This window comes from Megascapheus bottae, chromosome 12 (genome assembly GCF_031878675.1).
Source record: "Megascapheus bottae isolate mThoBot1 chromosome 12, mThoBot2.hap1, whole genome shotgun sequence".
Classification (NCBI taxonomy): Eukaryota; Metazoa; Chordata; class Mammalia; order Rodentia; family Geomyidae; genus Megascapheus; species Megascapheus bottae.
Genome location: NC_143520.1, coordinates 10,830,701 through 10,845,019, shown reverse-complemented (window position 1 = coordinate 10,845,019; position 14,319 = coordinate 10,830,701). Strand labels below are relative to the sequence as shown.

The following is a 14,319-nucleotide window of genomic DNA, read 5'->3' as shown; positions in this document are numbered from 1 at the left end:
CCCCCCTGTTTTTTGGAGGGTGGGTGGGTCATGGGGCTTGAACTCTGGGCTCGGTACTGTCCCTGAGCTCTTCAGCTCAGGGCTCCCTACCCCTTGAGCCACAGTCCTACTTTCCCTTTTCTAGTGATTAATTGGAGATAAGAGTCTCATGTCCTTTAGTGACCAGGTTGGCTTTGAATCTCAGATCTTAGCCTCCTGAGTAGCAAGGGTTACAGGTGTGAGCCACTGTGCCCGGCTTCCCTCTTTTTTTCTTTTGAGACAGAATCTCACTATAGCTCTGACTGACCTTGAACTTGTGATCTTCCTCACTCAGCATCACAAATGCTGGGGTTACAGGTCAGCACTCCCACACCTGACCCAATGATGTTCTCTACAGAATTAAAAATGAATTTCAAGTTGGGCACTCAGGAGGCTGAGATCTAAGGATTGTTGTTGAAAGCCAGCCTGGGCAGGAAAGTCTGTGAGACTCTTGTCTCTAAAGAACTATTCAGAAAATGCCAGAAGTGGTTCTTTTCAGTATAGCACCAGCCTTGAGGAAAATGCTCAAGGATGGTGCCCAGGCCCTGGGTTCAAGACCCAGGAGTGACATAAAAAAACAAAAACCAATTTCAGATCCAGGATCCAGTGAAAGTCATACACTCAAGTTTTTTCAGTTCTCTTTAGCTCCTTTGCCTTGGTGTAGTACTTCAGAATTTGTTATTGTTACTCTGTTATTTGTTTGTTTGTTTTAGTCTGTGGTTGTTTGTGATAGGATCTTGCTATGAGCCCAGTCTGATCTCCAACTAGAGATCCCCTTGCCTTAGCCTTCTGAGTGCTGGGATTATGGGCAGAGCAACCATGCTAGGCTTCGTGTCCTTTATGATACTGAAATATTTGAAGTGTCCAAGTAAGAGTTGCTTTGTAGGGGCCAGGAGCGTAGCCTCCTGGTAGAGTGCTTGCCTAGCATGCGCAAAGCCCTGGGTTCAATTCCCAGAAACACATACACAGGAAAAGCTAGAAGTGGTGCTGTGGCTCAAGTGACAGAGCACTAGCCTTGAACAAAAAGTGTCCAAAGACAGTGCCCAGACCCTGAGTGTAAGCCCCAGGACTAGCAAAAAAAAAAAAAAGTTGCTTTGTAGAATATCTGGAAATTTGGACTCAACTGATTTTTTAAAAATTGATCTTTCAAACTTTAAGTGCAATGATTTTAGACCTTGTTAAAAATGGACATGTCCATGAACTGCACACAGTCCTCAAAAGCAGTGATCTGTTCCTCCAGCAGGTCTCTTCCTACTTTATTGTCTTCCACTATACATTGTATTTGAAGTTTCTTCATTCCATATCCCACTGGAACCAGCTTAGAGGGCCCTGAGACAAAGCTCTCTGCTTGAATGCTTTGGATGCACTCTTCTAATTTTTCTAGATCTGTCTCACCATCCCAGAGCTTCACCTCTAATAAGTTGAAGACTTGACAACAAGTGCAGGGTTTTTTGGGGGGGGCTTTCTTTGTTTCATACTATGTAAGATGTTCTTCCTTTAGCTTCTTTGCTTTTTCATTTTCCTCCTCCTCCTAACACCCAAAGAGGCCAATGCCATCATCTTTTCTATCCCGTACTCATCCAAAGATTTCTTCACTCTCTGCAGCTTGCCCTTTTCCTTTTCATAGGATTTGATGTGGCATGCCCTGCATTCGTATGAACATAAGTTGGCAGGCGGTGGACTGGAGACTGCTTCAAATATTGCCACATCTGCCTGCAAGGGCACATACCCCTCCATGGAATTCTTTTCTGCCAGGAGGTCATTGAGTAACCTGGAGGCCCACAGGGTTCTTGAGGTTCTGAACCCATGGCCTCCCTTGGCTGTATCTGGGAGCTGGGTAGTAGCTCAATTGATTTTCCTAGTAAGGCTCAGTTGAGAGAATAAAGTGGCATAGTAGTCATTTTAAAAATTGATATACTATCTGCACCTATATGCACATAGAAATATAGCAATATATTTTATAAATTATGAAAGTCATGGTAATAGGAAAGGGAAGGGAGAAAATAAGATGAGGGGAGGGGTGGGGGGAGAGAAATGGGGACAAAAACATGAGAAGGGGTATCAATGTGTGTGAGTAATGCATCTAATATCTGGTGAATATAACTAACCAATCTATTAATTACAATAAAAGTGACATTAGTAAAAGAAAAGTCATAGAGAGCTGGGCACTAGTGGTTCATAAATTCTAGCTACTCAGGAAGCTGAGACCTGGAGGAATAAAGTTCATAGCCAGCCCAGAGAAAAATCAGTAAGATTATATCTCTAACTGGATTAGGTGGCATGGCTTAACTGGTAGAGTGCTAGCTGGGTGAGTTAGAAATAACAGTGCATTAAGAGCAACAATCATGCAAGATAAAGCTCATTTCCATATTCTAGAGCTCCTTTTATTTAGTCTCATCCTATTAAAATGGTTTTTTGTTGTTGTTGTTGGTTTGGCCATTCCTGGGCTTGAACTCAGAGCCTCAGCACTGTCTTTGGACTTTCTCAAGGCTAGAACTCTACCACTTGAGCCTCAGCACCATTTTTGGCTTTTTCTGTGTATGTGGTACCAAGGAATCGAACCCGGGTCTTTGTGTATGTTAGGCAAGCACTAGGCCAAACTCCTGACCCCTAAAATGGTTTTTTAAAGTAGAAAATATATTCGTTACCTGTGACCTCTCTGTACATCACCTTTATAATAATAAAATTAAAATTATAAAAGGTACAGAATAGCTGGGTGTGGTGGCTCACGACTGTAATCCTAGCTACTCAGGAGGCTGAGATCTGAGGATTGCCGTTCAAAGCAGCCTGGGCACTAAAGTCTGAAACTTTTATCTCCAATTAACTACTAGGAAACCTGAAATGGTGCTGTGGCTCCAAGGATAGGGCGGTAGCCTTGAGCTGAAGAGCGCAGGGACAGTGCCCAGGCACAGTTAAAGTCCCATACCGACCAAAAAAAAAAAAAGGTACAAAATAGCAAGTGTAGTTCCCCTGTTCCTGTCCCTTTTCCCAAGGTGACAGTGACAGGATTTTGTGTGTCTATTCTGGAAAACATTTATGCAAATAGCAGAATATCTGCCGTCAAGTTTAACAAAGAGCTGTAATGAAAGCATGGTTTGTGGCTCAGAGAAATTTTCAGGATGGAATGATTTTTACAGCTCCCTGGTTTGCAAAAAAAATAATCACTGCTCACTTGCTCCATGGGTGTGAGAATCCTTTGTGGATTTGCCTGGAAGTAGCAGCCTCTCGGTGGCTCACACCCACCAAGATCAGTCAGTAAACATAAGAGTTGTCTGGCACTGGGCTAACTAATCAGATATTTCCCATATGGGATTGCTCAGGATGCTCTTAACACACACAAAATTTGAATTCAGGAATGAAGGCTTCTGCTAAAGATGGTTTAAGATGCTCCTTTCTCCTTTAATTTGTTGTTGTTGTTGGTTCTGGGACTTGAACTCTGGGCCTGGGAGCTGTCCCTGAGCTCTTCAGCTCAAGGCTCCTGCCCTACCCCTGGAATACCACTGCCAGTTTTCTAGTGGTTAATTGGAGATAAGGGTCTCAGGGACTTTAGGACTTTAGTGTCTGGGCTGGCCTGCTTTGAATGGTGATCCTCAGATCTCAGCCTCCTGAGTAGCTAGGATTTTAGACATGAGCCACCACACCCAGCCTCTTTCCTTTAAATTTAGCATTTAAAAATCATAATTGAAAAAGCCGTTGTTAGTGATGTTTAGCTGTGATTCTCTGTTGTACAACTATCACTTGTTTACTCATTCAAAAATATTTTCATCAGTGTAGCAGTCATTCATTACTTCTAATTGTTATCCTGCTTTCTATCTCCTTATCTGCCATTTGGACATTTCATAAATTACACAATAGATATTTGTTAGGCTTCATCCAGTGTAGCAATTATCTGTGCTTCATTTGCTTCCTTATGGTAGAATAATATTCACTGTATGAATGAATAACTACATTTAAGAATTCACTTATCAGTAGATGGCCCCTTTTTGAAAATCACTGCGAACCTTGAATGAAGGGAATCTCTTGCATCGAACTTTAAAAAGTTACACCAACCACAAACTATCTCAACAGTCTTTTTAGATCCACAATTTAAACTATTTAGATTATTTAAATATTGTTAAATTTTTGGCTGCTAACAGCTGCTTTGAAAGGTACTGACTTTGTGTGTATGTGCATGCTGGACCTGAGGTTTGAACTCAGAGGCTGGGTGACTGGGTGCAGTCATTGAGCTTTTGTTTTGTTTTGTTTTGTTATTGGTAAAGGCTAGTGCTCTACCATTTGAGCCACAGCTCTACTTCCCACTTTTTGGTGGTTTTCAGAGATGAAAATCTCACAGACTTTCCTACTTGGGCTAGCTTTGAATTGCATACTTAAATCTCAACCTCCTGAGTAGCTAAGATTACAAGCATGAGCCATGGTGCCTAGCTGATAGACTGATTTATTTTTAACCAGAAAAAAACTTTGGGATTTGTGGTAACAGTGATTGTTTCTGTTTTACTACCCATCTTCTATGCAGCTGTCCTGAGTGATGGGCCCTAAGACCACCAAGCTATTGAAATGACCTTGAGTCTCTCAAGGCAGAAGTTGCAGAACCTCTGGTCCTCAGGGGAAAGCTTAGGGACAAGCCTAAGTGTGGACGACCAGGCCCTGACTCACTACAAAGGAGAGCTTCTCTTGGCTTTATGTCTGCTCATTGCTGGCAAAATGCCAGGGAATTCCTCCTCTTTGAATAAAATATTTCAGAATTGCTACTGTCCATAATACACTGTTGACATGAAACTGTACTGTGGTTGCTGTGTGTGTGTGTTTCTAAAATCACCTACACAGGGGATTAACAAGAAACTGTTTAAAAATTCATTTGATGGTTAAGGATGGAAAATCCCAAGACTTAAAAGGAGCAGGGAAAAAGAGAAATGCCTGGCTTGTTTTCCAGACAGATGCAAAATTCTTTGCCTTCTCTATCATTAATGTTTGGAGTCCCGCTGTGGGGAAGGGAGGGAGTGAAGGAAGTACAGGCCCTGAGTGCAGGAAGTTAATGTCAAATTGTGATCTCTCAGTGCCACCATGCATTGTTTAAGAAATCTGGTGAGGAACAACTGATTTCCCTTTCCCTCTCCCCGGCTTGCCTTGGGCTTTTCCATACTTAATATTTTGTAGCCTTAAACAAGAAAGGACAGTGTGCATGAAGAACTGAAATTAGTATAGGCAAATTAGTACAGTTTATGAGAAAGGCAGCATCCTGAAGGGGTCTCTGGTGTCTGCTTCCCATAGTTTCTCTGGTACAAATCCTGATGTTTATCCCAGGGGATTGTTTCTTATCGTCCTAACCAACTGATTCCTCTGACCCATTCTCCTGTCTCACTTTTTCTGATCCTTCTCAAAAGCCTGATACTTGCATCTCTCCCTGGCTGAGACATGGACCCTGGCTTTCTCCATAGTCCCTGGCTGCTCAAAGCCATACTCAAGGCCAGCCAGTGATCTTGCTGACCACCTACCTGGAAAGGCTTTCTTTTTGAGTCAGTTTGAGACACACTGGAGAATTTGGGTGGAGTTGGAAGGAACCTAATACTTGACTTAACCTAGGGGATATTAGTCACCCAACTTACGTCTCAGGATTAAATATATTTATATTTATTCTCGACAAGTTCATACATGGGATTAGTTGTCAGGAAGGCCACTCCCTGTTAAAGCCTGAGGGTCTGGAATTCTGATTGGTCTTCTCTTTGAGATTTTGCCTCTCCAATCAAAAATGACCATCAAGAGGGAGTCTAGGAACTTTAGGGGCCAAAACAATGATTAAAAGAAAGAAAGAGGACATCATTCAAATAGATATACACTGCTAGGGCACCATTGGCTCACACCTGTAATCCTAGCTACTCAGGAGGCTGAGATCTGAGGATCTCAGTTCACAGCCAGCCCAGGCACTAAAGACTATTACCTCCAATTAACCACTAGAAAACCAGAAGTGGCACTGTGCTAGCCTTGAGCTTAAGTTAAGGGGCAGCTCCCAGGCACAGAGTTCAAGCCCCACAACCAAAAAAAAATATTCAAAATAGATATAAACTCCCCCATGCCCCCATGTCTCTACCCACCTTGCCCATCTACAGCTGGTGTGCTGAGGGGAAACTTGGTCTTGGTATGTTCTGGAGAGACTTAAAATAATTGCAGAGACAAAAACAAAGGCCTCCTAACTTAATCACTTCCCCAGCGGGGAGTGGTGACCGGCCCCTGCCCGATCACTCACCTATCTAATCCTGTAAGAGCTCCCCAGCCACAGACCACATACAAGCACTCCTCCGCATCACATCTACCAGTTGGTGTGAAACCACCATCCAGCGCTGGTGAACAGCTGGTTTTGAGGACAGTCATCCTCGTCTCTACGGGCAAATGTGGCGGCTGCGTCCGAATGAGTTAGAGAACACAGTCTTGCACATAGATGTTTTCCACTAAAGTTTATAGATGAAGCAGATCACTGTGCTATCCTTTCTTGGGCCACAGGAAGTGGGCAGGGTCCTGAGCCAAAGCCCAAGCTTCCTTTGGAAATTAAAACATTAAAGGAGGAAGTGTCGTAAGGATAAAATGAGTGACATTGTCTGATCTTCCCTCTTTTTTTTTTTTTTTTGCCAGTCCTAGGCTTGAACTCAGGGCCTGAGCACTGTCCTTGAGTTTTTTTCTCAAGGCTAGAAACTCTACCACTGGAGCCACAGTACCACTTCCAGCTTTTTCTATGTATGTGGTTCTGAGGGATCGAACTTGGGTCTTCGTGCATGCTAGGCAAGCACTCAAACACTAGGCCAAACTCTCAGCCCCTGCCCCACTCGCCTTTTTTTTTCCTTCCTTCTTAACTGGAAAGAGAATATATTCATGTGAGACTTTTAGTGCCTGGTCAAAAGTTGTATTTTGAGATGCTGGATTAGAAGACTGTTCATTTTATGAGACTCCAGAAGGGAAACATTGTCAGCTTCTCCCTGATTGTTACGCTAATGACCTGGCTTTCACAGAAACAGATTCACTGTTTTTTAACTGCAACAGACTTTTCAAAAATTAAGCAAAATAGCTTTAGCTTCATTGTTAGGGAATATTATTTCTTTGGACTGAAATTCAAGCCTTATATAGCCTTATGCTTTGTTTATAATCTTTTTATATATAAAAGTAAGTTCTTTTTTAAAAAAAAAATAAAAAAATCAGTGTAAGCTGGGTGCTGTGGCTCAGGCCTGTTATCCTAGCTATTCAGGAGGCTGAGATCTGTGGACTGGGGTTCAAAGTCAGCCCAGGCATTAAAGAACTCTTATCTCCAAATAATCATTAGAAAATGGGAAGTGGGGCTGTGGCTCATGGGTAGGGTGGTAGCCTTGAACTGAAGAACTCAAGGACAGTGCCCAGGGCCAGAGTTCAAGCCCCATGATCCACCCCCAAAAAATGAGTGTAATGTATATTTCAAAATTACTAAGAGGACACCAAACACATACATGGAAAATGCTAATGATATGTTAATGACCTTGTTCCAATCATCCCATAATATGTACATATATTTTAAAAAATTACATTGTATCCCCAATATACACAGTTATTACATATCAATAATAAAATGTTGTCGGGGTGCCAATAGTTGTAATCCTAGCTACTCAGGAGGCTGAGATATGAGGCTCCTGGATCCAAGCCACCTCCAGCTGGAAACTCCTTGAAACTTTTATCTTCATCTAACCACCAAAAAGCCAGAAGGGAAGCCGTGGATCAAGTGGTAGAGTTCGAGACTTTAGTAAAAAAAAACTAAGACAGTATCCGATCCCTGAGTCTAAGCCCCAGTATTGGCATGTGTGTGGATATGTGTGCATGAGCACATTCACACACACAGTCAGAAAGGGAAAATGCATTGATGCTTTTCATGTGTTTTAAAGAAGCAAGAGCTGAGTTTGGGAAGTAGCTCCTTTGCTTTTCAACACAGTAGTGTAGTTGCAGGAGTGGCCTCTGTCTGCAGCAGTTACTTGCTGCTTCCTTCATAGCCCAAAGCATTGTGGTTGTCCTTGTTTGTGGCCCCCCTGCCCCTACCTCACCCCACCTCTTTGCTGGCATTGTTTACGGTGGTGGAGGTCTCATAAACAATATTGGTGGTCAGTCCACCATTGGGAGCCAGCTCTGTGGGCAGCAGTTAGGCTCAGGCCCTTTGCAGAGGTCAGGCTGACCCTGTGACCTGATCGGCCAAGAGTCATTCCTGTGCCACATCAGCCATGATGCAGTCCTCTTGCGTCCTGACTCAAGGACCTGGGGACTGGTAGCCTTGTATGCTTTCTGTGATTAACTTGGTATTTCCACGGGCTGCTCTGTGTTGACCCTACACCCACCTGATTTCCTTCCATTTTTTAGATTTTAAAAGAAGCAGCTCACAAACATCTAAAAATAGTTGAACTGGTGTGCACGTCTAAAAGATACTGAAAAAAAAAAGCATTGAGGTCAGAGCTATGTTCAAAGCAGCATTTCCAAGAGCTTTCAAAATGTGAGCTGCAACTTTTTATCATATAGGATGGTGGTATGAATTTTTTTTTCTTACACTGGGGTTTGAACTCAGGGCCTCCAGCTTGATAGGCATGAGTTCTTCAGAGTCACCCCTTCAGTTCAGTGTTTACAACCGCAAAAGAATTTGTTTGGCTCACTTTCACTATCTTTATTAGAAAAGGAGGAGGCCTGGCAAGCGGTTGCCCTGTTCTCAGATGGTCAGTCGCTTTCACTGATGGACAAACTCCTGCTGTCCCCTTTCTTTTCCTTCCAGCTCAGGCATGCCCTGCCCCCCACCCCAAAGCTTTGGCCAGTCTTTGTATCTGCAGAGAAAAGGAGGCGCTGGTATTGGAGTGGGAGGTCAACAGATGTAGAGAGAGGAGGCAGACTCTGCATGACTCTGACTGCCCTACCCATCCCCCAGCTTTGCTTTATTGCTAGGGGAAGCAGATCAGCGTAAAAGAATCCACGTGATCACAGGCTTGCCTAGCTTGTGCAAGGCCCAGGGTTTGGTCCCCAGCACATGGGGAGAGATATGTAGAGTGAATAATCTACAAGCCAGGGTGAAAACATCTTGTCTTGGATTCAGAATATGAGAAAGAGAGACAAGGAGGTCCTCATAGACATAAAAAGATCCGGACACCTACACTGATATATGGGAGCTTTCTTTTGTCATGGCTGGTATTGTCATTGGAAGGAGGGACACCTGCTGTGTGGCAGACACTGCTGGCTGCTGGGGTGAGAATTCTACTTTCCCAGAGCAATGTTAGCTACTGCACATGGGAGAAAAAAGTGAGCCTCCCTATCTACTTTATTTGTTGATAAATTATATAATACGTTGTTAAATGATGTACATCAAACAAAATGACTTATAAGCACTATGAAATGGACAGCCAACATAAATCCAACGAGAGAAGCTGAAATTAAAGAGAGAATTGACTAGTGTTCTCTTCCTAGATGGGGTGAAGACTGATCTGCTGTCAGATTTCCTGGGTTCAAACCTTGGCTCTGGTGCATACTGTTTGTATTATCTAGAATTTGTTGACTTCTCTAAGCTTTGGTGTCTCCATTTATAAAACTGGTTTTATGATAATACTTTCTTCGGAGTTACAGTAAAGATTAAATGTTGTAGATGCTGTGGCTCACACCTGTAATTCTAGCTACTTGCTAGAGTGAGATCAGGACGATAGCAGTTCTAGGCTGGTCCAGGCAAAAATTCAAGACCTTATCTCAACAGATAAGGCTAGGAATGGTGGCTTATGACGGTCTTCTCTGATATGGTGAGAAACATTTAAATAGGAGGATCAAGGTCAAGGCTGACTTGGACAAAACAGTAAAATCTAGTCTCAATCAAAAATAACTGGAGAAAAAAGGACTGGATAGCTCAAGTGGTAGAATGCTTGCCTAGCAAGCTCCAGGCCCTGAGTTCAAACCCTAGTACTAACCAACAAAACAAAGGAAGGAAGGAAGAAAAGAAAGGAGGGAGAGAGGGAGGGAGGAAAGGAAGGAAGAAGTGAATAATTCATATAAAGTGATTAGAAATCTAGTATTTAGAAAGAACTTAATAAATGTTAACTGACAGTATTATAATATAGCCTCTTTGCGGAATGAAATCATTAATTAACCAATGAAGTATTTAATCTGAACTGGGATGTGTATCATGAGAGATGTACTGGATTCCAGAGAGGTAAAAACACTCAGCTCTGGGCCCCACTGCTGCATCCACGTCTAGACTGCAGACTACAGAAAATGTGCTTGCTCCCAAGAGCCCCCTTCAGCCCCTTTCCACGAAAGCCAGCTCTGCCCAGCTACTTCTGCATAGGCTCACTGGAAGAACAAGCTGGGCTCCTGCAAGCTGAGGTCATGTAGGCCGAGCTGCAAGTGAAGCAGAGATCAGCTTTGTGGCATCTACCATGATGAAGAAAATATCTCAAAGATGGAAAATTCTCCAAGTATAAGAACAATGTCAAGGGCCGGGAGTTTGGCCTAGTGGTTAAAGTGCTTGCCTAGCATGCATGAAGACCCGGGTTCGATTCCTCGGTACCACATACATAGAAAAAAGCCGGAAGTGGTGCTGAGGCTCTAGCCTTGAGAAAGTCCAAGGACAGTGCTCAGGCCCTGAGCTCAAACCCAGGACTGGGAAAAAAATAAAAATAAAAAAAATAAAAAAAAAAGAACAACGTCAAGAATTTGAGACATAAGTAGTCTCCCCCTGTCAGATGGCCTGCTATGCTAGTAGTATTGGAGAGGGGTAGAGAGTGTCAGGGATCTTCTTTGCAGAAGTGAAAGATTTAAAAAAAAAAAAACTTCCAAAGCAAATAAGTTTAGTAGCCTATTTAGTACGGCGAGGCCCTGGACTTGATCCTGAGCACTGGTGGAAAAAGCAAAAGTCACAAAAGGAATTAAAAAAAAAAATAAGCCCCACCATATAAGAAATGATGAAAGTGCTACTTTCTGTAGTCAAGGATAGTGAGATGGTTTGACTGGTGGCATGAAAGAGGGGCCTGCAGTGAACTTGAACATGTGTGAAACAACGCTGAGCATCTCACATAAAAGCATCTCCTTCCAGTCTAGGGCTAAGGATAACTCTCTACTTGAAATGTCACAAGTGGAAAGGTCTATCTCAGGCGCTAAGTTGGGTTCATAGTGGTGGTGGAGAGCCAAGGACAGGGAGGACGTGAAGGGATGGAAATGCGAGCTGGAAATGCTTTGCCACCTAAGAGGAAGATGGATCGGGAGGCAGGACGAAGGGTGGATGCAGATCTTAGGGCTCAAGAGAAAAAAAAATTTAAAGTAACATCTAATGATGCCAGAATTTTTGTTGATTCAGGAAGCTGGTTGAGTTGAAGGAGCTTTTTTGTACTAACAAACAAATCACTCTTTAGTGCAGATAATAAATAATGTACTCTATGCGAGAGAAAAATACATTTTAAAAATAGCTGCAGAATGGAAGGTCAAAATGAAACTGAGGTAAGATGATTTCTATATAGCTCAATATTTTCTGTTTATAAAGTCTGAGACGTAGGTCTCAAAATAGCAACTTCATTCAACTCAACTCTTGTTTATCAAAATAAAATGATCCAGCATTTACAATGAAAGCCTGGTGATTCTTTTGGTATTACTTAAATAATCTAAGCCATTGTAAGAAGTAGACTTTTTTTTTTATTAGCTGATATTAGTTACTAGGGTATTTCATTGTTACATTTTCACATGTTTACACTATGGTTCAACCAATCTCACCCCTCTATTACACTCCTTGTACACTAGGTTTCCTTGTTCCAATTTCATAGTTACAGATAATTTATTTCCACAGTCTTCAACCTCCTTTGTCCTCCTTGCCTGCCCAACCCACAATCGATTTCTCTCCCTCCAGTCCCCTACTAGTCAACACATGACTTTATCTCTGTAACACATTGTAAATAGAGCAACATAATCACCTTTCCTACGTCCCTTCTCCTTCTAAGTAGTCACTTAGTTTGACTCATGTTTTATATTTAACCATTTAAATAATTAATAAATGTGTGTATATACATTTATGAATATATTCTATACATATATATCACTTCTAAGTGTCACATATGAGAGAACATACAAAACCTTGTGTTTTGATCTCAGTATGAAATATAGTTGCATCCATTTTCCTGCAAATGACAATTGGATTTTTCTTTACTGCTGTGTAATATTCCAAAGAATATAAATATCTATCTCATGACATCTTTTCCCATTCATCTGTTTTTGGAATAATCTTGAGTCAATCATTTGGCTATTGTGCAAAAAGCATGGATATACAAGTGCCTTTCTGGTGTATTGATGTACTACTTGTAACCCCACCAGGCTACTATTGGGCACATATACAAGGAAGATTCAGTCTTTTGAGGAGCCTCCATACTGATTTCCACAGAAGCTACACCCGTTTACATTTTTACCAACAGTGTATGAGGGATAATCTCTTCCTACACCCTCTTCAACATTTGTGATTTTTTGTTTTTGTCCCTCATGGGGCTTGAACTCTGCGCCCCAGGTGCTGTCCCTGAGATTGGAGATAAGAGTCTCACAGTCTTTAGAGCCCAGGCTGGCTTTGAACCTTGATCCTCAGATCTCAGCTTCCTGAGGAGCTAGGATTACAGGTGTGAGCCACCACGCCGAGCTGTATTTCTTTGCTTGCTGGCTGCTGCTTGGACTGGGGTGAGGTAAATTCTTAGTGTGGTTTTGATTTACATTTTCTTTCTGACTAAGGATGTAGAACATTTCTCCATGTAATAATTAACAACTTACATTTCTTGTGAGAAATGTTTGTCTAATTTACTTGATCATATTACTTGTTCTCTTGCTGTTTTGAGTTTTCAGTATATTTTGGATATAAATCCTTTATCTAGCTGAATGGTTAGTGAAGATTCTCCCCGCCCCCAACCTGTGAGTTATCTCTTGGTTCTGGTGATTGTTTTGCTATGTAGAAAAGCTCCTGTATGTCAATTCTTGCTTCCATTCTCTGAGCGTCTGGAATCTTTGCAGGAAAAGTTTACCTATGTTTATATGTTCCACAGTTTCTCTTCCACTTTCCTGTAGTATATTTGAAGTTTCAGATCTTACTTTGAGCTCCTTGATCCCACTGGAGTTGATTTATACACATGGTGAGAGATGGAGGTCAAGTTTCAGAATTTGGCAGGTTGGAAAGGCTGTCTTCTCTCCACCATATGTTCTTAGCTCTCTAGGAGTAAATCTTAAATGACTACTTTATTACTTCATAAAAATCAGAAATTATGAACATGTCAAAGACATTACAAAGCAGTTCAATGTAAAAAAAAAAAAGCTTTCCTTGCACTCGTGCACATTATCTGATACCATTTACCTGTGATAAATGGTATCACAGAGGAATGTCCCTCTGAGACTTGATCTGATTTTGTTTCATGCTTTTGTTCTGAAACAGAGGCCCATATCCTTCTAGCTGGCTCAAAGCTTCCTTTATTATCTGACCCTCTTTGTTTAAAAATGCTGTCTCATTTTACTCTGGCAACAAAATTGATGCATAATTTCAAGGAGATTCAAGGACTCCTACCTTAACCTTGGCTTTCTCTCTGCAATTCTGGTGAAGGGACACAGGAGGCTCAGGTTGGTGGCTGGTGACTGTGTCCCCTGCGATGGATAGAGGCAGTAAGGTAGTTGTGTCTAGTCTTCTGAAATGCTGGCTTTAGTGGTATAGGCTGACAACTAGCTTCTTCCCCATCCTTCCCCTCGGGGGCAGTGGGGGGGCAACTAATACTAGGGCTTGAAGTTGGGCACTACTATCTCCTAGCTTTTATGCTCAAGAATGGTGCTCTACCAAGTGAACCACAACTGCACTTCCAGCTTTTTGCTAGTTAATTGAAGATAAGTCTCACAGTCCTTAATATCTTACTGCTTTGAATCAGCATCTTCAGATCTTAGCCGGTCTTAAGGATCTGGGACTATAGGCATGAGCCACCGGTGCCTGACAACCAATATGTTGTTGTTTAACTGCTTTGTACATCACCTTTACAATAAAAAAATTTAAAGTTACATAACTCAGGTATTGAGTACATTTCTCTTTGACCAGTACCATACCCTCCCTCATTTTCTCCCAGTGTTTTTCCTCTTGAACCCCGCTCCCATTTGTTTTTAGTATGTGTCTTGTACTAGATAGTACAGATGTGGGATGACCACAACACTGCTGCCCTCTGGTTACTAAAAAAATTCTACTTCTGTACATACCCCCTCTCTGCCCCCCCCAATACCCAGCTAGGACTAATACTCTGACTTTCCCTCAGGAATCCTGTGGTGTTAGCTCTTCTGAAT

At 42.1% G+C, this 14,319-nt stretch overlaps 1 pseudogene; it reads right to left on the bottom strand.

Moving 5' to 3' along the window:
- Positions 1–1,186: 1,186 nt before the first annotated feature.
- On the bottom strand, positions 1,187–5,451 carry LOC150056208 (elongation factor 1-beta pseudogene; annotated as a pseudogene).
- Between the last annotated feature and the right edge of the window lie 8,868 nt (positions 5,452–14,319).